The sequence below is a fragment of the Mobula hypostoma genome, chromosome 1 (genome assembly GCF_963921235.1).
Source record: "Mobula hypostoma chromosome 1, sMobHyp1.1, whole genome shotgun sequence".
In the NCBI taxonomy this organism is placed as follows: Eukaryota; Metazoa; Chordata; class Chondrichthyes; order Myliobatiformes; family Myliobatidae; genus Mobula; species Mobula hypostoma.
This window is the reverse complement of record NC_086097.1, coordinates 160,528,188-160,554,012: the sequence shown is the minus strand read 5'-3', so window position 1 is coordinate 160,554,012 and position 25,825 is coordinate 160,528,188. Positions and strand designations below refer to the sequence as shown.

Here is a 25,825-nt window from a genome sequence, read left to right as displayed (position 1 = left end):
CTCCTCTGGGCTGTACACTTCCCAGTTGACCAGGTATTGGAGGCCCCCGCCACAATGGTGCACATCTAGTAGCCGCCGGATGGTGTATGCCGGATGGTTGTCGATAATCCGGGCAGGTGGAGGGGTTTCGGTTGGAGGACACAAGCGGCTGACGGAAAGTGTTTTTAATTGGGAAACATGAAAAGTAAGGTGGATGTGCATAGATCTTGGTAGTTTAAGTCAGACTGCTGTGGGGCTGATGATACTTTCGACCTTGAAAGGTCCCAGGAAGCAAGGGGCAAGTTTCTTAGACGAGCTTTTGAGAGAGATGTCTTTGGATGAAAGCCACACCATCTGCCCAGGTCAATACTCAGGCGGAGTCTGGTGTCGATCAGCAATCCTCCTATTGTGATCGGCTGATCTGAGCAGGGCCTTGCGTGTGTCCTCCCAAACCTTGTGGCACCAATCGATACGGGCCTGAACAGATGGCACCACAATCTCCTCTTCTTGCGTGGGAAACAACGGGGGTTGGTACCCAAGGGAGCACTCAAAGCGAGACCTTCCGATGGCAGTACTAACCAGAGAGGTGGTCACTCCAGGTAGACGGGTTGTTGGTTGTAATACAATGTAGCGTGGCCTCCAAGTCCTGGTTGACCCGTTCCATTTGCCCATTCGTCTGTGGGTGGAAGCCGGATGACAGGCTGACCAAGGCACCCGAGGCTTGACAGAAGGCCTTCCATACTTGCAAGATGAATTGGGGACCTCAATCGGAGACAAAGTCCGCAGGGATTCTGTGGAGGCGGAAGACATGGTGGACGAGAAGGTCTGTGGTTTCCTGAGCAGAATGGAGTTTAGGGAGGGCTACAAAGTGCACTGTCTTGGAGAACCGGTCTACCACGGGTGAGTACAGTGGTGTTTCTGTGTGAAGGCGATAGACCGGTGACGAAATCTAGGGTGATGTGCAAAGGACGACCAGGGACAAGTAGGGGACAAAGTAATCCCGCAGGTGGCCGATGGGAGACTCTTCCACGGGCACAGACAGAACATGCAGAGACATAGGAATGGGTATCCATCTCCATGGACGGCCACCAAATAAGTGTTTTTTCAGGACAGCCAGGGTCTGATCACTCCCAGGGTGGCAGGCGAACCGAGATGTGTGTCCCCATTGGATAACCTGAGACCTGACGGAATCAGGCACGAAAAGGAGATCGACGGGTCCATTGTCAGGGTCAGGGTCATCCCGTTGGACTTTCTTTACTATGGACTTAATCTCCCAAGTGAGGGTTGCCACCACACAGGATGGTGGGAAGATAGTCTCTGGGCTGGAAGTGTCCTCCTTGGAGTTGTATTGGCAGAAGAGCATGTCCGACTTCCCATTTTTGGACCCTGGATGGTATGTGAGGGAAAACTTGAACCGTCCAAAAAATAATTCCCAACAGGCCTGGCGGGAGTTCAAACGTTTGACGATCTGAATATATCCCAGGTTCTTATGATCAGTCCACACAACAAACGGGTGTTCCGCCCCCTCCAGCCAGTGCCTTCACTCCTCCAATGCTAGCTTGACCGCCAGTAGTTCCCTATTCCCCACGTCGTAATTCTGCTTGGCGGGGGACAGTCGGCGAGAAAAGAAGGCACAGGTATGAAGCTTTTCAACCGGACTTGATTGTTGGGACAGGACTGCTTCTACCCCGGAGTCAGAGGCGTCAACCTCAACAATGAATTGACGGGAGGGGTCTGGTTGGACGAGGATGGGAGTTGTTGTGAACTGCCTCCTCCGGTCAGTGAATGCTGAATCAGCCTCAGAGTCCTGACAAAAAGGTGTGGTAGGCGAGGTAAGTCGGGGAAGGGGCACCGCCACCCGACTGTAATCCCTGATAAATCGGCGATAAAAGTTTGCAAACCCCCAAAACCGCTGAAGTTGCTTGCGGGTCACGGGTCTGGGCCATTCTTCCACTGCTCGGATCTTCTCATGGTCTACCCTCACCTGCCCGCTCTCGATGATGTAGCCTAGGAAGCTGACTGAAGGGACGTGGAACTCACATTTCTCCGCCTTCACAAGTAACTTGTTCTCCCACAGTCTCTGGAGGACTAGATGGACATGGTGAATGCGTTTCTGGGGGCTGCTAGGAAATATCAAGATATCATCTAAGTAGACTAACATGACGTGATTAATAAAATCCCTCAGTACGTCATTGATTAGGGCTTAAAAAATGGCAGAGACATTGTTGAGGCCAAACGGCATGACCAAGTATTTGAAGTGGTCCAAGGGTGTATTAAAGGCAGTCTTCCACTCGTCTCCCTCCCTCATCCTGACTAGATGGTAGGCGCTACAAAGGTCGAACTTCGAGAAGATGGTGGCTTCATGAAGTGGTTCAAATGCCGAGTTAATGTGGGGTAGTGGGTACTTATTTTTAACTGTTATATTGTTTAGGCCTCTGTAATCAATACAGGGACGAAGTGACCCATCCTTCTTCTCTACAAAGAAGAAACCAGCGCCCACTGGGGAGGATGAAGGTCGAATAATGCCCACCGCGAGGGACTCATGAATGCATTTCTCCATGGCCTCTCTCTCCAGTCGGGATAAGTTATAAAGATAAGTGGGTAACGAGGCCCCAGGGAGAAGGTCAATAGCGCAATAATACAGGCGGTGCGGAGGCAGGGAAAGACTGCAGACAGGTGGCGTGGCAAAACTGGCTCCAACTGGCTATCCTCCCGGTAGACCAGTCGATGCAGGGGTTGTTGTGGTTCAGCCAGGGATATCCTAGAACTACAGGAGCTGGAGGAGATTGGATGAGATTAAATCGTACCTCCTCTCGATGGTTTCCGGACAGAAGCAAGGTCAGGGGTGGCGTACAGTGGGTAACCCGAGCCAGCAGTTTTCCATCCAGTGCCCGGGCCTCCAGAGGGGTACTTAACGGCTCCCGAGGTATTCCGGCCCGGGAGGCTATGTTCTCGTCCAGCAGATTTCCCTCAGCACCTGAATCCACCAAGGCGGATAGGGACAGGGACTGTTGTTGATAGTTCACGGTAGCCGGGATCTGCCTCCGGGTCTGGGGGACTGAAGGGAGTGTTGTCTGGCTCACCAGGGTCCCCCTTTCTACTGGTGAGCCCTCCCCTTTGGCTGAAGAGGACATGTATCCCGGAAATATTCCGGCTGGCTGCAATAATAACAATCCCTAGCTCTCCGCCTCCAAAGTTGTTCGGCAGGAGAGAGACGGTTCTGTCCCAGCTGCATCAGTTCCTCCCCAAGGGTAGTGGGGACAGTTGGAGTAGGAGCTATACTTGGAGCAGCTGGGGAAGGGAGGCTGGCTGAAGATGGTAAGGTGGGACGTGGGCTGACCTGAGGAGTGGGGCGACTGGTCTTTTCTCTCAAATGCTCTTGAAGTTGATTATCGAGCCTGGTGGCTAGAGAGATCAGAGTCCCGGCTGTCCGCGTCATCCCTCGCTGCCAGTTCATCTCTTATCTTATCTGAGAGGCCCTGTTGGAACACTTCCCATTGTGCCTCGTCATTCCACCCAGAGTTGGCCACTAATGTTCAGAACTCAATGGAGTATTTTACTACGCTTCTTGAACCCTGACAGAGAGTTAGCAAGTGCTTAGCGGCATCCTTACCGCAAATGGGCTGTTCAAAGACCTTCCTCATTTCGGAGATGAAGGAGGGGAAGGAGGAACAGACCTCTGGTTGGCTGTCCCAGATCATGGTGGCCCATGCCAAGGCACCCCTCATAACAGCCCCATGATGTATGCAATCTTTGATCTGTCCGAGGTGTACGTACGTGGCTGTTTCTCAAAGACCAAAGAGCATTGTAATACAAAGGCCCGGCACTTCTTTAGGTCCCCAGCATAGGGTTCCAGTTCAGGTATGTACGGCTCTCGAGGGGATTGTATTGCCAATCCAAGGGGCGTAGCCATCCCAACTTGTGCGGTTTGGTCAGTCGGGGTTCTTGGAAGGGATGGAGTAAGGGAAGGGGATACCCGGTCAACCTGCTCACTGACCTTCCTCACATTAATGGACAGCTCACGAAGGTTTTCCATGACCTCTCTGAGCAGTTGGTCCTGGGCACTCAGTAGGTAGCCTTGACTGGCGAGGGCCTGTTGCACAGGGTCCATGTCCACTGGGTTCATTCTTGGCCAGTTCGTTCTGTTGCAAGGACAAACCTAAGTGCAGGACACAAGTGCGGAGGCAGAGTCGTGAGGCATTAGTACCGCCGCAAACGGGGAACCGGTATCCAGGAGAGCCTTTACACAGAGACAAGGTTTACATAGAGTATCCAGGAAATGATGCGGAGCTTAGATTTGGCAGTCCCAAGGAGTCAGGAAACTAGGTTTACTCACACTAGAGTCAACCAACAAACTGGCAAAGCATGACTGTGCTGCCCGAGTTTTATCCTATGTTTATTAATGGGAACCAGGTGTTCTGTAATTAGTAGAACTGGGAATGATTGGAAATCAGATGAGGGGATTAAGGCCCAATTAAGGAGGTAATAGCAAGATGGGGAATTGCCAGACAGGACCATGACGATAGCGGGTAACAAATGAGGCATATTCTCAAGGTCTGTGATTTCTCCTTGTGTGCTGGCCTCCTTGAACATTCACGATTTAGTCCTTTCAAAACACTCCTGAAACATAAAGGTTGCCTCATATATGATGGTTCTCACGATGGAGAAATCAGCCAGAAAAGAGTCCTACTCTTGCACTTTGTAGAATTATTACTACATCTAATCTCCTGGAAGAGAATCTCTTGTGTATCCTGTAAACTTTCAGAAAAGGGTCCCGCTACTGCTCTTTAACCAGATTTCTGGATATTAAGGGAAAAGGGACATGAAGTTATAACAGGGATATTGTGCTGAGGTACAAGATTGGCATGACCTTGATGAATGGCAGAGCAGGCTTGAAGTGCCCATTTCCTGCTCCTAATTTTTATGTCTATGAGAGGTTCGTGCAATGCATTTTGGAAATGCAGCTGTGGAGCACTGGTGATGGAGGAACACTTGCTGATTTAGATAGTGTGCAAATCAAATGGACTGACTGGTCCTGGATGGTGGCAAGTTTGTTGAGAGTTGTTGGAGCTGTACCCATCTAGAGATTCTGAGAGGAAAAAGGCTTCATAATTCAATTTATCTATACCTTTCATAATTTTGCATACCTCTATAAGATCATCATTCTTCTGCACTCCATTGAATAAAGTCCTAAATTCAGTTCTTCTGCCGTGCATAGTCACTTCTGTTTTTAGCCATGCAATAATAATGAATGGAATTTTAAGTAATTCCAGGCATGGAAAATGAATTGATCTTTTAACGGAGATATTAAGGCTCTGTACAACCCCTTGTTCTTTCTCTGCCTTTCAGATTAGCTTTCTAAAATTGTATTGGGCTATAGAAAGCCACAAGCTCCATCTGTTGGTTTCTAGTGAATGTGCAACTTAGAGTATGAATAGCAATAAATGAAGTGATGGGAAAGCACCTTACAACCATTGAAGCTAAAAGCCAGTAATTTATTGAGCATAACAACAAAATGATGCACAATGACTCCCTGTACACTTATGACTGCATCCTTTAACTCCATCTACAACTTTGCAGATGACATTGCTGTAGTGGGCCATTTCTCAATTAATGATGAATCGGGGTATAAGATAGAGAGGCTAGTGACATGGTGACATGACAACAACCTTTCCTTCGATGTCAACAAAACCAAAGAGCAGGTGGGTAGTGCACATGCTCCTAGCTACACAACATTTGAGAGGGTTGAGAGCTTCAAGTTCCCAAGAGTGAACATCACCAATTGCCTGTCTTGGTCCACCATCACGAGACAAGCATCACCTACGTGGACTCTGTCGACACTTCTCACTGACTCAGTAAAGCAGCCAGTGTCATCAGAGATCCCATCCATCGGACAGTCTCTCCCCTCCCATCAGGCAGCAGATAGAAGAGTCTGAAAGCACGTACCACTAGGCTCAAGGACCGATTGCCTCCTGCTGTTATAAGACTATTGAATGTTTCCCTCGTACAGTAATATGGACAGTTGTATGACAATAATTAACCAATTTACCAATTTATCGTGAATCAGTATTAGCAATGAATGCAGAAAGAACTCGTTAGTTCCTGAAAATAATTCCATAAGATCTTTCATGTCCACCTGGCAAAGCAGACATGACCTTAGTTTAATGTTTCATTGGCACACCTTCGCAGCACAATGCAGGCTGGAATAAGCCCTGATCTTACAATGGTCTCAGCATTCCACAGACTGAATCATGGTTAAAATTAATGGTTAAAGTTTTTCAAATGCTCAACTTCGGCATTTTGCTTACAAGAAGAGAATTGTTTGTCCCCTTGATTAGGTTTTGCCTGGTGTTGCCTAGATTTTCACAAAATAATTTCTGCTTCCTCACAGCGATTTGAGGCTTATGTTGGCAGGATTGTTCACCCTTTTCCATAGATGCTGCCTGGCCTGCTGAGTTCCTCCAGCATTTTGTGTGTGTTACCAGTCGGTAGAGCCTATCACAAAGTTCTAAATTTAAACTTACTGTGACTCTCCATCCATTTCCCAGATCTGACTGAGACTGCCCATTCATATTTTCATCAGGTTGCACTTCTGCTTCCCAGAAAATGATCACTAGTATCACCAATGGCCAGGTTCCATCGTTGTGATCCTAATTGTTCCACATTCGATGCCCCAAACCTCCCCCACAGATGTCTCTTCACAATGACCTATGACCCATGACTTGCAAATCACCTGATTGCCTCTGCCAGCTCCATTCTTGAGGAACGAGCAGAGGAAAGGCTTTGAGCATGTTAAATATGCTGTTCCTTTGCACATGACACCTTGGACCATATATACAGCAAAGTTTTGAGATGGTGGTTCCTTGTCCTAAGCATGCATTAATGTACTGCACTTTGTCTGTTTAACATGCCGTGGAAGGATTGCAGAGTCACTTCCTCTTGTTTTAGTTTTCCAATATGTTTCTTCCTGGCTCTCCCTTATTTTTCGCATTTTGACTGTTGTTTCTCAATGGATATGCATCTTAACTAAATTAACACAACCAGAACCATAATCAATTATGAAGTCATCAATACTATAAACTCTTATGCTTTGTAACTCCAAAATATGAAACTAATTGAAAGCATAAACGCAGAGCTGGGAATGTGTGCCTTTAAGTTTTTATACTTCAGGCGAGGCATGCATGTATGACGTCGTAGTGTGATGACATATGCCATTCACGTACTTTTACATATAGCCCACAATGCATTATGTAAACAACAAAGAATGCTTAATTCAACAATATGCAGTACTATACAAAAGTCTTAAGCACATATATATAGCTAGGGTGCCTAAGACCTTGGCACAGTACAGTATTTACAATATTATTCAAATATTATTGAAATATTAACTACACAACACTCCTCCCTGCTTAGCCATAAACTCCAACTCAATATAGAATGCATTTCTACTATATACACAGTATACTATATAACACAACTACTATGCAAACATCTACAGCGTAGTAAATTTTACATTGTCCCTTTCAGGCCTAGAGATTTAACCTCTGTGAAGGATGTTTTACTCTTGTGGGATAATGTCATTCCTGACAAAGGAGGTCACTCAGCTTGGCTGGCGAGATATGCGGATGTAAAATAATATCAGGCGCTGGGGCCTGTGAACCAATCTCATGTTCTGGGCCCTCCTCAATGCTGGTTGTAGGAGTTGACTCTGAGACTACAGGAAACAGTTCTGACAGATCTGCTCACTGTTCTTCTCGAACAATTGACTCTGCTGTCCTCAGCTGATCAATGTGTTGTCTCCAGATGACATCAGATGCAATCTCCACTGTGTAGGGGATTAAATGCTGTGACTGTCAATGAAAGCCATTCGAGAGACACACAGCTGGTAGCATAAAAGTATTTATGCCACACCATCATCTCTTTTCAGGACACTGTCTCCAACAATGTCCTGAGAGGCCACAGATGTAACAAATCATCTCCTTTGCCCATCCACATCAATTTCAGCAGTTCCTTGCAAGAATAGAATTGAACTGAATTGACTTTATTACTTATATTCTTCATATACACAAGGAGTAAAAACCTTTAGGTTACGTCTCCATTCAAATGTGCAATGTGCAATTACAGTAATTTATAATAAATATTGTGTACAATAGGATAGTCAATATAACATAGAAATACAGTTGCATTGGCATGAATTAAGCAGTCTGATGGTCTGGTGGAAAAAACTGTCTCAGAGCCCGTTGGTCCTGGCTTTTATGCTGTGGTACCGTATTTCAGATGGTTGCAATTAGAACAGTTTGTGGTTGGGGTGAATCTGGTCCCTAATGATCCTACAGGCCCCTTTTACACACCTGTCTTTGTAAATGTCCTGAATAGCGGGAACTTCACATCTACAGATGCGCTGGGCTGTCCGCACCACTCTCTGTAGAGTTCTGTGCCCCTATAGAAAATTCTTAGAATTTGGGGGGCCATACCAAACCTCCTCAACCGTCTGAGGTGAAAGAGGCGCTGTTGTGTCTTTTTCACCACACAGCCCAGTATGTACCAGACGACGTGAGATCCTCGGCATTGTTTATGCCGTGGAACTTAAAGCTGTTCATCCTCTCAACCCCAGATCCATTGATATCTATAGGGGTTAGCCTGTCTCTATTCCTCTGTAGTCCACAGCCAACTCCTAGATTGTTGCGACGTTGAGGGAGAGGTTTTTTTGACACCACTGTGTCAGTGTGATGATTTCCTCTCTGTAGGCTGCCTCATTATTATTTGAGATTAGGCCAATCAGTGTGGTGTCGTAGAAACATAGAAACATAGAAAATAGATGCAGGAATAGGCCATTCGGCCCTTTGAGCCTACACTGCCATTCAGTATGATCATGGCTGATCATCCAACTCAGAACCCTGTACCAGCCTTCCCCCCATACCCCCGATCCCTTTAGCCACAAGGGCCATATCTAACTCCCTCTTAAATACAGCCAATGAACTGGCCTCAGCTGTTTCCTGTGGCAGAGAATTCCACAGATTCACCACTCTCTGTGTGAAGAAGCTTTTCCTCATCTCGGTCCTAAAAGGCTTCCCCTTTATCCTCAAACTGTGACCCCTCGTTCTGGACTTCCCCAACATCGGGAACAATCTTCCTGCATCTAGCCGGTCCAATCCCTTTAGGATTTTATATGTTTCAATAAGATCCCCCCTCAATCTTCTAAATTCCAACGAACATAAGCCTAGTCGATCCAATCCTTCATCATATGAAAGTCCTGCCATCCCAGGAATCAATCTGGTGAACCTTCTTTGTCAGCAAATTTAATTAGCAGATTGGAACTGTGGGTGGCAACACAGTCATAGGTATACAAGAGTAAAGTAGGGGGCTTAGTACACAGCCCTGATGGGCACCTGTGTTGAGGGTCAGAGGGGCAGAGGTGAGGGAGCCCACTCTTTCCACCTGCTGGCGATCTGACAGAAAGTCAAGGATACAGTTACACAAAGCAGGGTGAAGGCCGAGGTTTCTCAACTTCTTGTCGAGCCTGGAGGGAATTATGCTGTTGAGTGCTGAACTGTAGTCCAAGAACAGCATTCTCACATAAGCATCCCTCTTCTCCAGATGTGTAAGGATGGTGTGTAGAGCAGTGGCTGTTGTGTCACCTGTTGATCGGTTGTGTCAGTAGATGAATTGTAGGGGTCCAGTGTGGGTGGCAGCAGATGCAATCCGTGACCAGCCTCTCAAAGTATTTGCTTATTATTGAGGTGAGTGTGACAGGACACCAGTCATTCAGACATGTTACCTTGGTCTTTTTAGGTACAGGGACAATGGTGGATGTTTTGAAACAGGAGGGCACTCTACACTGGGAGAGGGGAGGATTAAAAATGTCTGTAAACACACCTGCCAGTTGTGCCACAGACACTCCTGAGTACTCGCCCTGGGATGCCGTCTGGTCCTGCAGCCTAGCGACTGTCCACCCGTTGGAAACAACTGCGTAATTCAGCCTCAGAGATGACCAAGCTGCTGGTCGCATCATCTGCAGGCCTTCTCAGGGGCTCAGTATTGGTGACATCAAATCAAGTATAAAAAAGACTTAGCTCATCTGGGAGAGAGGCATCGATGTTGGAAACTCCACTGCATTTAGCTTTGAAGTCTGTGATGGTGTGCAGACCTTGCCATAAGCTACGTGTGTTGCTGGTGGAAAGTTGAGTCTGAATCTTGTCTCTGTATTGTTGTTTCACTGCCTTGATGACTTTGTGCAGATCATAGCTGCATTTCTTGAGCTCTTGTTGATTACTGGCAATGTAAGCTCTGTCTCGCGCGGTAAGTGCTGCTTGCATGGAACTGTTGATCCAAGGTTTCTGATTTGGAAAGACCTTGACCGATTTCTGGGGGAAAATATCCTCGATGGACTTCCGGATGAAACTCGTGACCCCAGTGAACTCGGAGACATCCTCATCATGGAAGACATTCCAGTCGACGTCATCAAAGCAGTCCTGCAGCATGGAGGCCGATTGGTCGGACCAACAGTGGACGGTTTTAACTATAGCCACCTCTTGTTTCAATTGCTGCCTGTACTTTGGCACCAGAAGAAATGGAGGAGTGATCTAATTTTCCAAATAGAAGGCAGAGGAGCACTTTGTAAGTGTTGCAGAGGGGAGAGTAGCAGTGGTTGAGTATGCTATTTCCCCGTGTGCTCACCTGGATGTTTTGGCAAAACTTTGGAGAGACTTTAGTCAGCGACACTCAAAGTTACTGGCGACGATGAAGGCAGCCTCTGGGTGTGCAGTCTCCAAGATGCTGATGGTCTCGTACAGTTTCTTGAGAGCCAGGTCGGTATCAGCCTGCGGCGCCATCTTGAATTTGTGGAATCTTGATGCTGGTTCACATACCAAGTCTCCTGTGACAATGCAGCAGCTACATCCACTACAGCCACGTTATGACCTCTCCTCCTCCTGCTCTGGTCTATCTCACCAGCCCATGATACTATTGCAGAGTATGTTGATCCTACCGCTATCCCCAAATCTTAAACTTACTGGTGGGCTGAGCTCAGGCCTTCCAACTACATTTTTAGGAAGACTGGGTCATCCCTCCCTGGATTATCCAACACCGAATACTCCTCATACAGTCAGTATTTATGGTCTGCATAGTCCACGGCAGGCTCATCAGCTGTCTAAACCACTGACATTATTGTTCACAAGTTACTCTCACCTGCCTCCAGTCTCTGCCTCACTGCCTCCTTAAAGGATTGATATCTCTTTTCATTGGTTGTACTCTCGGTAGTTGCCCATGTGCCATCCTGCATTCCCTCAGTCATATTGTCTCACATATGCCTTGGGCATTTCACTTTTACCAACACATGTATATCTTTGGGGTGCATCTGATAAATTTCAATACTTCCCTTTAGCTTGTTCGAGAGTTCTGCGTTCCCGCAGGCGACTTTAAGTGAGGGCAGCTCTGACAAAATGCTCTGCTTCTCCCCAGGAGTGAAGGGCTTATGGATGTTCGTAATCAGGGTCAAGGGCTTGCTCTGGTCGTCAGTGTTCTCAACCTGATGTTGCCTGACCTCAATAGGTGCCATCCTGACAGATACATCTGGGAAAAACCTCTCCCTGAAATATCTCCACATTAACTCCCATACTACACAAAATATAAATGACAGATAAAAATGAAACAGTTAACACTTCCAACCACAGAGTAGGTTCTCTGCAATCTGCCACTTACTGTATGTACATCTGAATTAAAAATGCCCATTCTCTTCTTTTGCATTTAAAATTGTTATACCAAGGTTAACTTATTCTTAAAGGACAAAAACACACTCACAAATGCGTCTGCTCCTATACAGTTCTTCTGAACGGGTATACATGCACCCCAGTGGCATTCTGAACAGTTAGTAACCACCCTTTGCAACTGGTGGCCCTGCTCACCAAGTTACAGCAAAAAATGGCTGTTCTCTTATACAAATACACATGCACACACACACCGCACTAGTTTTATATCTACCAGTTCAGCTCTCTGCTACATTCATTAGACCTCATGATACCATGGTTATCGGCCTGATTTTTTCCAAGTACTCACTTTTACTCACCTCTGTAGTCCCTTGTTAGGACTGCTTGTCCATGGCTGAAACATTGAACCTTCTTGTTTCAGGATCCTCAATTTGTTTCAACTATTTGTCCTGCATACTCCTTCTGAGATTGGGTTTGAGGTGATCCAATCATGAATGCAAGGGACGACCCTGAAACAGCATACAATAGCTGGTGAGTTGTTGTTTGTCGAGTGTGCTGCATTGTAATACGCACGGAAGAGATTGGTGAGTTTCTGATTTAGTGTTACTGCAGTGTGTACTGCTGAAGGTGCTGATGTAATACGTCGTATTCCATTCATTTTCAGTAATGACTGAAATTGTTCTACAACAATCTGTGGTCTATTGTCACTGACTAAGTATTCTGGAATATCGGTCCTTGAGCCAAGGCTTTTCAACATATCAACAGTGTGTGAAGCTGTAGTGGAGGCTATTGGGATCATTTCTAGCCACTTTGTACCTGTAACCACTGCTACCAGCAAAAATCCACATGAATCTTTGCCAGGGCAATGCAGGCCATTCCCAGGGATGGAGAGGTGGTGCTCTTGGCATCTTCTGGACCTGTTGGTATCCCAAACAGTGCATGCCAAGCCTCTCGATCAACTGAACTATTCCAGTCCATTAAACAAAGCTTTGAGCCAGTGTATCATTTTCACTAGCATGTAGCTTCTCCAACACGTTAACTCTCAGTTTGGATGGTACAATGACTCTTAGTCCCTACATAAAGTAAGCTCTGTCAATGACAAGTTCAACCTGCTGCCATCAAAAATAAGGGAACTGGGATTTTGGGGCACATTCCAGCCATTTTGGGCCGCCATGTAGACCTGAGACAGTGTGGGACCTTTTCTGGCTTCCCTTTGGATCATCACTGCCGTAATAGGAAGACTTTCCATTTGCATTAGCTAGAATACATCGAGAGGAGTGTCTTCCTTTGTAAATTTTTCAGGTATTTCCTTTCCAAGGATAAATGGCACAATCCACCAGCATTTCCATGTCCACTTGAATTTGATCCTGTAACTGTGCTGTCCTAGAAACAGAGCCCGTCTCTGCATTTGTGCTGCTGCTGTTAGTGGGACACTCTTCTGTGGATTGAAAATGTACAGTAGTGGTTGATGATCAGTAATGAGGGTAAACTCTCTCCCATTCAAGTACTGGTTGAAATGTTTTACACCCAAAACCAGACTCAATGCCTCTCTGTCATTTTGTGCATAAGCAAACATCCCACCCTGCAAAAACTCATTTCAGGGAGGTACCACCACCATTTCAGGGAGGTAGCACCCCCACAAGTCGACCTCCAAGGGTGTATGTAATACTTTGTTTAGTGGTTTTGTCTAGTCTGTAAACCAAGTTGGGTATATGCAGCAAATGTGACATTAAAATATGTACTTATATTATCATGTTTATTCTATTACAACTTTAAGCAAGTCTACAGGGAGTTTGGCCTCATCATGTAGGACATCAATAGCGTAGCTCCATAGCAGCTAGCCAGCTAGTTTAAATAACGTTAGCTATGCTGTAATGACACCTGTTAAAACTCACCTCAACGTCTTTTACTTTTTAACCCACCATGGGCAATGGAAAAGTCACTGTTGCAAACAGTGCAGCGAGCAACACTGTCATTATTTTTGAGGTCGACTGTAAAGCCTGCCCACAGAGAAAACTGATAGGTCTACTTAGCAGGGGTCCCCAACATTTTTTGCACCACAGACCGGTTTAATATTGACAATATTCTTGCGGACCGGCCAACTGGGGTGGGGGGTGGGTGTTAATCATGACCGGAATATAGGTGATAAATCAATAGCATCATAACATTTTAAGTAATGTTTGGATATTAAACACACCACATATTTTCCCCGTATGAACATATAAAATCATTGCAACACACCAATATCGCTGAATCAGTGCGAGCCCTGGGCTTGTTTTCCTGCAACAAGACAGTTCCATTGAGGGGTGAGGGGAGACAGCGATACTCGAAGGGGGTTCCATATGTCCAGTCTATTCCGCAATTTAGTTTTCGTTGCATTCATTGCAGAAAACTCCGCTTCGCAGCGATATGATGTTGGAAATGGAAGCAACATTTTCAGTGCTTCCGTGGCTATCTCAGGATATTTAGCCTTGACTTTGATCCAGAATGCCGGCAGAGATGTTATGTCAAACATACTTTTCAGCCCGCCGTCATATACAAGCTGGAGGAGTTGATCTTTTTCCCGCACTGACGTGGATGACGTGCACGTAATGACCTCGCGTGCGTTCAAGTTCAACAGTGCGTGACAGGGAATGAGGAAAGTTGCAAATGACTCATATCATTTCATATCGCCAAGTCATATTGTTTCCTCATGGCCCGGTGGTTGGGGATGCTCGCTCTCCCTCTCAAAAAAATCTATTTCCGGGATATTGTATATAATTTCCGGGCGTCAGGGAGCCACTATCGATATGCGGGAGACTCCCGGATTTTCCGGGAGAGGTGGGATGTCTGCACAAGTTTTCTCTGCAGTGGAAAGGGAACATAATGCAAAGACTATGGGGTCTTTATTTCCATCACTAATAACATGTGACATAACTACACATATAATAAAAAGGCAAGCTTCACTGGATGATAAGGATCATAAATGTGTAAGTACAGTGTCTAACGTCACCATTTCCTTTGTCTTTAGTTAGCCACCTCACACTGCTTTGTCCATTTACCATTTTTTCCCTATCTGTAGTAATGAGTGGTTCCCAGGAGTCAGGTTTGGTAGGAACCTGTTATAGTAATTGACAAATCCCAAAAAGGCCCGCAGCTATGACATGTCCTTTGAGCTTGGAGCATCCACCACTGCTTGAATTTTCTCAGCGCAGTTGTGTAAGACTTGTGCGTCAATGGTGTGACCACAGTAAGTGATGCTTCATTTAAAGAATTCACGCTTTTTGTATTGTGCTCTCTGAGTCTATACTTTCTACTCTTTCTAATACTGTCTTGAGAATTTGGAGATGTTTCTTTTCATTCTAACTGGTAACAATGATGTCATCCAGATAGCATTGAGTGCCCGGACAGCCTTGCACTACCTGCTCCTTAGCTTTCCGCCAGAGTGCAAGTGCAAATGTTACTACAAAAATAAGCCTCTTGTAGCGATAAAGCCCTTTGTGAGTGTTTATGGTGAGAAAAACTTCAGACTCTTCTTCCATCTCCATCTGTAGGTAGGTCTCAGCTCAGTCCTCTTTCCTGAAGTTGTTACATGGGGGCAAAGGAGTGGACCCAAGTGCAGGACACAGACATGGAGGTAGCATTAACAGAAGTGTATTTTATTAATAGTTGCCAGGAAGGCCGGAGAACGAGGATTAGATGCTTATATGGACATGAATGTTGGACAACAAACCGGAGGAGCTGGGACTCGGACCTGGACACGGAGCTGGGACTCGAACTTGGACATGAGACTACAAAACCAAACAATGACAGTCAATTCGTATCTTGGCTTGGAGTAGTGGCAAATGGCCAGCAATTCTCAGTAGCCCACGAAAATGACAGAATTCGTACCTTGACTCAGAGTAGCGGCAAACGGCCAGCTAAACGCAGCTGGACACGAAAATGACAGATTTCACAAAGCGACCCCAGGCATCGAAGTGACTTAGAGTCCACTATTCTTGGCAGCCCGGAACGTGCATTGATGGACCAGCACCGAGGAGTTGTAAGCCGGAGTCTTTATGCTGCTGGTTCAGATGAAAATCAGGTGCCCTAATCAAGGAGCCCCATATAACACAGGGAAAAGGAAATTAACTGAAATGAGGAGTCACGGACCGGACTGTGACAGAAGTGTTTTCCTCCAGAAAGGTTTGCAAAGATATTCTCTAATCTGGGCAGAGGGTATTGAATTCCTTTGAGTGCTGGGTTGATCGTGACCTTAAAATCACTACAGAAGCTGGCAGACACATTCTCCTTGGCTACTGGGGCCACTGGCATTAACCATGAGCTCCTATCAACCTTGGAAAGAATTTCTTCAGCTTCCATGTGATCTAGCTTATTGCTTGCTTCATAATGGATGGTACAAGGAACCAGAAGGGCTTTACAAAACTTAGTTTGGCATTTTCATTTAAAACTATTTTATCCTTTATATGTTTGTGTTTTCCAATGTCATCCTTGAACACTGCTGTGGCATCATCCAGTGTATTTCTTATTTTGCTTTCAGGTGACTCCAGTGCAGAGGATGTGGCATTCCAATGTTGGATGGATTTACAATCAAGCTGTAATTGTCTCCAACAATCACGTCTCCGCAATGGGGACAAAATTAAATAGACCATCAAATTGTAGTTGTCTAAGCCAATCACATCTCCACAATGGAGACAAAATTAAAAGGACTGTCGAGTTGTAGTTGTATCAGCCAATCATATCCCCTTCTGCTTTTATCACATATAATCCCAATGTGGCTCGTTGTTTGTTGTATTTCACTGTTACGAAAGTCATTCCCAGAGGAGCTATCTTTTCTCCAGTATAAATTAGGAGTTGAATATCTGTAGGTTTCAGTTAAATATCTTTGAATTGCCATTCAAGTTCATATTGTGGATGACAGAAATAGCTGAACCAGTGTCCAATTCCATTTTAATTAATTTGCCATTTACTTTGGCACAAGCTATATTGCTTGTCTATTGTTAGTTTTCACATTGAGAATCTCAAGGCTACTCAGTCCTTTGCCATCATCATCATTATCAGATTTTTCATCAACAGCATGCAGATTAAGCAACTCTCAAAAAATGCTGGAGTAACTCAGCAGGCCAGGCAGCATGTATGAAAAAGAGTATAGTTGATGGTTTGGGCTGAGACCCTTCATTAGGACAGGAGAAAAAAAGATGAGGAGTCAAAGTCAGAAGGTGGAGTAGGGGAGGAAGAAACAGGAGGTGATAGGTGAAACCAGGAAGGGGGAGGGGTGAAGTAAAGAGCTGGGAAGTTGACTGGTGAAAGAGATACAGGGCTGGAGAAGGGAGGACCTGATAAGGGAGGACAGAAGGCCATGGAAGAAAGAAAAAGGAGAGGAGCACCAGAAAGAGGTGATGGGCAGATAAAGAGATAAGATGAGAGAGGGAAACAGGAATGTGGAATCGTGAAGTGGAGGAATTCCTGGTGGAGACAGGAGCACAGAGCCTTGGTCGAGGAGGCGACAGGAACGCAGAGCCTTGGTCGGCGGGGGGCGCGACAGGAGCGCAGAGCCTTGGTCGGCGGGGGGCGCGACAGGAGCGCAGAGCCTTGGTCGGCGGGGGGCGCGACAGGAGCGCAGAGCCTTGGTCGGCGGGGGGGCGCGACAGGAGCGCAGAGCCTTGGTCGGCGGGGGGGCGCGACAGGAGCGCAGAGCCTTGGTCGGCGGGGGGGCGCGACAGGAGCGCAGAGCCTTGGTCGGCGGGGGGGCGCGACAGGAGCGCAGAGCCTTGGTCGGCGGGGGGGCGCGACAGGAGCGCAGAGCCTTGGTCGGCGGGGGGCGCGACAGGAACGCAGAGCCTTGGTCGGCGGGGGGCGCGACAGGAACGCAGAGCCTTGGTCGGCGGGGGGCGCGACAGGAACGCAGAGCCTTGGTCGGCGGGGGGCGCGACAGGAACGCAGAGCCTTGGTCGGCGGGGGGCGCGACAGGAACGCAGAGCCTTGGTCGGCGGGGGCGACAGGAGCACAGAGCCTTGGTCGAGGGGGGCGACAGGAGTGCAGGGACATGGAACACAAGAGTCAGGACCCCTCCTTGGGAACAGGACTTGGGGCCAGGGCGCTATACAGAGTCAGAACCCTTCCTAGGGAGCAGGGCATAGGGTCAGGACTCGTACACAGAACACTGAGACAGTTCTTCACTCTAGGTAGCGGCAAACAGCCAGACCTACCTAGCAAAGGCATGGACACAGAGATGGTTCCCAACTCTAGGTAGCAGCAAACAGCCAGACCTACCTAGCAAAGGTGTGGACACAGAGACAAATCCCAACACTAGGTAGCAGCAAACAATCAGACCTACTTAGTGAAGGCATGGACACAGAGACAGTTCAAAACAACAATAGACAGTTCCTTATCTTGCTCCAGCAGTTGAATTTGACAGCAGTGCAGGCAAAGGTTGCAGGCAAGGCAAGGCTCCAGACACTGATTGCAGGGCAAGACTTCAGGAGGAAGGGGCAGAGAAGGGATACAGACAGGGGGTTTGGACAGGAACAATCCAGCAGACCTGGTCTCCGGAGGTATGTATGTGTCTGCCCAAACAAGAATCATGTGCCTCAATTAGAGCACCCAACAGAAATGGAGAAAACATGAAAACCTGGAATATGGATTGATGGATCGGACCGTGAACCGGTATGTGAACTACACGGACCGGACCACGACAGTTATATTTTGTAACTTCAAAACATAGAATTAATTGAAAGCAAGAACAGAGTCAGGAATGTGTGTCTTAGTTAAGGTTTTTTTACTTTATGTGAGGCATGCACATATGACATAGTAGCATAATTATGCATGCCATTCACATACTTCTACATATGACCTGCAGTGCAAGATGTAAACAACAAAATTTGCTTAATCAAACAACATATTAATAATATTGCTCTAATATTACTGAAGTATTACATCCACAACTGAACCTTCTTTGCTATTTTAATATCCAGGTTTTTTTTTGCTTCCCAACAAACTAACATTGTAAATGAAAACATTATAAATGAGAACAATTTTACACTCTTCTCTGCTTACACATTCTGTTATGCAGAACAAGCAGCAGTCTGGTTGCAAGCAATTGTCAATCGAACATTGATGCTTGTTCATGTTAGGGGATCATATATAAATCCTTAGCATCATCAGATATGCAACCTAATCGTTCAAATTAAGCAGTACATTTAACTTGTTTCCATGCAATCTTCCATTTGCATTCATGATTATGGTATATTTATTTGACACACAGGTAATTATTTGTTACAGAAATTCATAACTAGCCCTATATAATTGCAATTGCTATTAATCCTTTTGGATGCTAATCTTAATGGCTGGTGGTGAAGACAGTTGAAAATGTTTATTCAGTTTCATCTGATTGGTAATTAATGCAAATGAAAATCCATCCCAGGGATAACATTTATAAAATCCAGCATGTATCGAGTGTCCACATTTGATCTTGTCTTGACTTACCATGGAGTATGGCAAAACATAAGATTCCATAAGTTTGTCACTACATTATTCATTTGACAATTGAAGTGAAACAAGATTATTTCATTCCTAGATATACTTCCTCTCACATCTCTAAGGATCATTCATGTACTGTAGCACCAATATGGAATGAAAGGGGGATGGTGAAGCCAAGATAATACTGCATCTATTTTCAAGGTTTTAAAAAATTTATATTTACTGGACTTACCTAGAAGTATAATGCTTTTTATATTGAAATATGAACTAAATTTTCCTTTTCAGTACAGCCATGCTCCCCAAATCAGGTTTATGGATCAGAATTTCCCCAAGGCATTCCACTCACCTCTCACTTGAAACATTTAGAAATATTGGTACCAGGGTATAATAGCCTGACCTGAGTAAGAAAATCCAAATAGAAAGAAAGACTTTCACTTTTAAAGTGCCATTTGTGGCACTTTCAAATGTCACAAAGCCCTCACACTGAAGTATTTTGGAGTGTAGACACTTCTTTGTCAAAGGAAATGAGACAGATCATTTGTGTAGCAATATCTCACAGCTGGCAATACAGGGGCTTGTGGTGCTCAAATTGGTCACAGCATTACCTACATTATAAAAGCGATCATAATCCAAAATTACATCTTTGGCTGCAAATGACTGGAATTTTTGAGAGGGCTGCGAAGGAATCTGTATAAAATACTGTCATCTTTTCCATATAACTGCTGCTCTGACATACCAATTGGATTTAAGAAAAAATATTATTTTATAAATAAGTTAATTAATTTGGCAGACTGAAATTCTAAATGTCTGTTAAAATCATGTTCTGATTTGTTTTTCTGTAGCCATCATGATTTGTGTCTGTACAATTTTAATTATTCACTAGAAGGGGGTATAGTACTAAAATAGTAACAAGGGTTGGCTGACTACCACTTGAGTGCAGTGTTGGGCTGTAGGAATTTCAGCACTTACGGATTCAAGTTTTATTCTTCAAATCTGTTTTTGCTTATACTGCATAAAGTTAGACCAGTGATAGTTCACTGAAAATTTTTTTCTCATAACAAGACAGGCAGCATATTAAGAAACTGTTCTGCCATCTAACAATGCAAAAAATTGAACTTCCTGACAGGTTAATCTGACAGCAGAAATACTGACAAAAATTGGGTTGGTGAATGCCTTTTTCACTCCTTCCTCTTCTATTTCCTCTGCATGAGGTTAACCACCTACCATGCTAAAATTGGGAGTCAGCAGTTCTGAAAAGTATTTTGAATGCATTTTATATTTTCTCATAAATATCAATCAGCTCAAAGCAATCTGTTTGATCAGTGTCTCAGTCTCTCACTGAGAGAAGCATCACTGTACTAGTGTGGCTGCTAGAATACCAAGCTTCAAGATGTTACAGTGTTTCAAGCTTTCTTGGCCTCTGCTCCCGAAGAGGAAGGAATGGGATGAGGGGGTGATCAACAGAGACAATTAAGAGATACTGCATATTATGAAAACTCATAAATCCAATCAAGAGAAATGATGTTACTTCAAAAAATTATGAGTCTGCTCATATTCTTTTGTGTTGTTCAGCGTGGATTCTAATCACAAGCAAGAGAATATCTGCAGATGCGAAAATCCAAGCAATGCACACAAAATGCTGTAGGAACTCAGCAGGGTAGGCAACATCTACAGAAAAAAGTAAACAGTTGATATCTCGGGCTGAGACCCTTCATCAGGCACTGCTGGTTTGTATTTTTAAGGGTGGACTAAATAATTAGTAACATAAGAAATAGCAGAGGTCTCTTGAGCCCAGTTCACCATTTTAATAAGATTGTAACTAATCTGAAACAACAGGAATTCTGCAGATGCTGGAAATTCAAGCAACACACATCAAAGTTGCTGGTGAACGCAGCAGGCCAGGCAGCATCTGCAGGAAGAGGTGCAGTCGACGTTTCAGGCCGAGACCCTTCGTCAGGACTCTGTAGGAAGAGGTGCAGTCGACGTTGAAGGCCGAGACCCTTCATCAGGACTTCTGTAGGAAGAGGTGCAGTCGACGTTGGAGGAACAACACCTTATATTCCGTCTGGGTAGCCTCCAACCTGATGGCATGAACATCGACTTCTCTAACTTCCGCTAATGCCCCACCTCCCCCTCGTACCCCATCTGTTACTCATTTTTATGCACACATTCTTTCTCTCACTCTCCTTTTTCTCCCTCTGTCCCTCTGAATATACCTCTTGCCCATCCTCTGGGTCACCCCCCGCCCCTTGTCTTTCTTCCCGGACCTCCTGTCCCATGATCCTCTCGTATCCCCTTTTGCCTATCACCTGTCCAGCTCTCGGCTCTATCCCTCCCCCTCCTGTCTTCTCCTATCATTTTGCATCTCCCCCTCCCCCTCCAGCTTTCAAATCCCTTACTCACTCTTCCTTCAGTTAGTCCTGACGAAGGGTCTCGGCCTGAAACGTCGACTGCACCTCTTCCTATAGATGCTGCTTGGCCTGCTGCGTTCACCAGCAACTTTGATGTATGTTGCTTGAATTTCCAGCATCTGCAGAATTCCTGTTGTTTATATTCACTAAAAGGTAATTTTCTTGTTTCTCCAAATTCTTGCATGATACAAGTTGTCTTCAAGCAGTCTATCCTAACCACAAAAAAATTTTGAGAGAGCAACACTTTCAAAAAAATTTCTGTCCAGTGATATTTAAAAAGTCACAATGTTTCCTTTTACAGCTCCAGTGCTTCTATTCTTGGGCTGTTTACAGCAGTGTTCAGAAAACTAGTGTTTAATTTCTGGACATTCCAGGTCCTTACAGAAGGACTAGTAATCCTACTGGCAGTTTGATGCATATTAAAGTTTCCTGGTATCTGCACGGACCAGTAGGTAGTTCATGGGAAATTTATTAATTCCCAATATCCACATCAGGTCATTAACCATTATAATGTGGATATACAACCTGCTTCTTCATTATTGTTGGAGAAATTTTGAGATATTCCTATCTCAGAATCAAAATTAGGTTTATAATCAATTTATGTTGTGAAATGTATTGTCTTGCAGCAGCTGTACAGTTACATAAATGTTACAAAAATTACAACAATAAATAATAGTGCAGAAGATGAATAGTAAATTGATGTTCATTGACCATTCAAAAATCTGATGGCAGGGGAAATGCTGTTCTTAAAATGTTGAGTTTAGGTCTTCAGGCTCCTTCCTAATGATAGTAATGTGAAAATGGCATTCCCCTACAGCGAGGGTCTTTAATGATGGATGCCAACTTATTGATGTACCAACCCTTGAAGATGTCCTTGATAGCAGTGAGGGTTGTGCCTGTCATGGAACTGGCTGAGTTTACAACTCTCTGCAGCTACTTGTGATCCTGTGCATTGGAGGTTCCATACCAGTTTGTGAAACAACCAGTCAGAATGTTTCCACCATACATCTGTAGAAATTTGCAAGGGTCTTTAGTGACTTACCAATTCTCTTTGAATTCCTAATGCACTAGAGCCACTAGTGTGCAATGTGCCTTCTTCAAGGTTGCATCAATATGCTTTCCCATTGGTAGATACACGGAGATGTTGATGCCAAGGCACTTGAAGTTGCTCACTCTTTCTACTGCTGTCCCCTCATGGAGGACTGGTGCAGATTTTGACTTCTATCTCCTGAGTTCCACAGTGAATTCCTTCATCCTACTGATGTTGAGTGCAAGTTGTTGTTGTGACACCATTCAACCAACTGATCTATCTCACTCCTGTATGCCTCATCACATCTGAGATTCTGGCAAGAACAGTGGAATCATCTGTGAATTTTTAGATGCTGTTTGAGCTATGCCTAGTCACACAATAATAAGTATAGAGACAGTAGAAAATTGCACTGAGCACGCAACCTTGAGAAGCGCCTTTGTTGATTGTTAGCAAGGATGAGATGTTATTACTGATTTGTAATAATTATGCTCACCCATGTAAAAGTCAAGGATCTAATTGCAGAGGGAGGTATCTAATAATATTACAAGTATGGCTTCACCACATGGACTGTGAGACATATAACTTTTTTTGTAATAGGTATCATTTTTTCTTGCAAATCCCACCATCCAGCCCTTGCTATCTTCTTGCAGGCTACCATCAGCATGAGGTAAAGAAGCCTGATGTCCCACCCCATCAAGTTCAAGAACAGCTACTTCCCTTCAACCATTAGGCTTTTGAACCAACATGCAAAACCCTAGTTACCTCAGTAAAGAATAGTATGACCACTTTGACCACAGCTCTACGATGGATTACCATTTAATTTTATGTCTTGTGTAGTTTCATTTTCAGTACTGTGCAAAAGTTTTAGACACATGTATATAGCTAGGGGACCTAAGACTTTTACACAGTACTGTATTTGTCTACATGGGACAGAGAGCGAATTTGTAAATCTGTTGGGAGCAAAGGATGTTGGGAGTGGTGAGGGTGGAGTGCCCCAGGAGGGGGTGGGACAGGTGTCAGAAAAGGTGCCAGGGTGGGAGGGGGTGTGGTCACCGGTGCAGACACACTCAGTCTTGAGAATGAGGCAAGGACATTTGATTATAAACAATTTATTTATTGATCATTATAGAATGTCTCTTTGTTGTTTTCTGCTCCCTCCCCTCTCCCTTCCCCTTTTCCTAACCACAATTCTCCCCTCTTTGCCTCCTGCCCACTCTTAGTACACAACAGAAACCTATATCAGAATCAGGTTTATCATTACTCACATGTCATAAAATTAGATTTTTTTTTGCAGCAACAGTACAGTGCAATACATAAAATTATTTCAGTGCTGTGCAGGAGTCTTAGCCTATATATATATATATTTTAACAATATATGAGTACCTAAGACTTTTGCACTGTACTGTATTTTATGTTTTCTTCATGAATATTGTGCCTCTAATATAATATGTTTGTGATGCTGCTACAGGTCTGTTTTTCAATGCACCATATAACAATAAATTCAACTTTGACTTGTTCTGGTTGCTGTGTATAAATAGCTAAAGTTGATCATTGAAAATATTGACTCGTTCTGTGTTGGTTGCCTTGTCAAACAGATGTGCACCAGAATTCCGGTGGTATGCTGCTATTTTGAATGGTGTCTAGGGAGAAAAGTTAGTGCAGAGCCCAAGGCACTGCTGCACAGCTCATGACTCCTGGGCCACAGAATGGTGTTATATAAATACAGCACCTTACTTCAGAAAGATTTTAGTTTAAAAAAATCAACACTGCATGCTACCCATCCCCATGACTACCTCAGCATTGCTGATGTGCTTCAGGTGGCCCACTGGCATTAAGGCAAAAAGAACAAGTCGAAGTGAAAATTGAGTTTATTGTCATATACACAAGTTCAGGTGCAATGGAAAACTTCTTTAAAGCAGCGTTACAGGCACAAAGCATTAGAGAAACAATATTCATAAAAACATAAATTAAACAAAATTAGACCATTATTGTGCTAAGTGGTAAAAATGGTTGTAACTGTCTCAGGGACGTGTTTCGTTGAAATGTTTATATGTTTTTGTCATAAATGTATGATTAATTTATCACCTTAAAATATTTTATGTAAGGTTTATTTAATGCAGAGTGTAAAGGGTCACATGACCAGAGTTTGATAAAAGCATGACTGTGGTATTATGGGTCAGAATCAATTTGGATGCAGAGAAAGACAGATGGCTCTAAAATAACCTTATTCTGCATGTGGTTCAAGAGGTGCACACAGTTATTGTTTTTTTTAATTTGTTTTATATAATGCTGTTGAGTTGTCTTTATATGAACAGTGTGATACATTTTAGTGATTTATTTGATTTCAGCACACTTCTGCCTGTTTATTGGCGGACACTAGCTTGAGAGACTTTAAAAGACTGAGGGATGTATGTTTCAAATGTAATGCCCCTTATTTTCTTGTAGTTTTCACGGTGTCTACTGAAGAGAGAGAGAGAGAAATAAAAGTAAATCTTCCAGGACATCTGGATGTTGCGTGGGCATTATTTCATTGGACTGGTGCCAGTTACAACGGTTATAGTGTTGCTATACTGAGTCTCAAGTTTTGCAGGTTGGTTTGAGCATTGAATAGTTGAAGGGAAGTAGCTATTCTTGAATCTGGTGGTGTCTTAGTATTTTTCCTCTGGAATATCTCCGTCAACTCTTACTAATTTCTAATCGATACATGCTTTCTGTCTGGATACATCACAGCTTGGTATGGCAACTGCTTTGCATTGTCACTGCAGGAAACTGCAGAGTTGTTCAACACATCACAAGGACCAATCTTCACTCAATAGGATCTGTCTATTGCCTCAATAAAGTAGCTAGATTAATTAAAGACCCCACCCACTTTGAGCATTCTCTCATTTCTCCTCTCCTTTCAGGCAAAAGACATTAAAAGCCTGAAAGCATATACCACTAAGCTAAAGGACAGCTTCTATCCCACTGTAATTAGAATGGATCTCATATGGTAAGATGGGTTCAGCCTCACAATCTAGCTTGTTATGATCTTGCACTTTGTTTACCTACTCTGCACTTTTTCAGCAGCTTTTACACTTTATTTTGTACCTTAGTCTAGCTTTGTGTCATTGTGTAATGACTTGATCAAACCATATGCAAGACAAGCTTTCCACGGTATTTCAGTACATATTACAATAACAAACCAACACCAAAACAGTTCCACAGTTTTCTCTGTAATCATCTCCTATTAATATCTCATTTGA

The 25,825-nt window shown here is 44.4% G+C and overlaps 1 long non-coding RNA gene across 2 annotated transcripts in view; it reads left to right on the top strand.

Moving 5' to 3' along the window:
• LOC134342465 (uncharacterized) overlaps positions 1-16,338 on the top strand; it is a 113,376-nt gene extending 97,038 nt beyond the window's left edge. The window contains exon 4 of one of the 2 annotated variants that reach the window (XR_010017024.1): positions 16,204-16,338. This is a non-coding gene — a long non-coding RNA (uncharacterized LOC134342465). Of the gene's footprint in view, positions 1-12,105; positions 12,185-16,203 lie in introns of those variants that run through there. The other variant, XR_010017025.1, reaches the window with a different exon arrangement.
• The last annotated feature ends 9,487 nt before the right edge of the window (positions 16,339-25,825 follow it).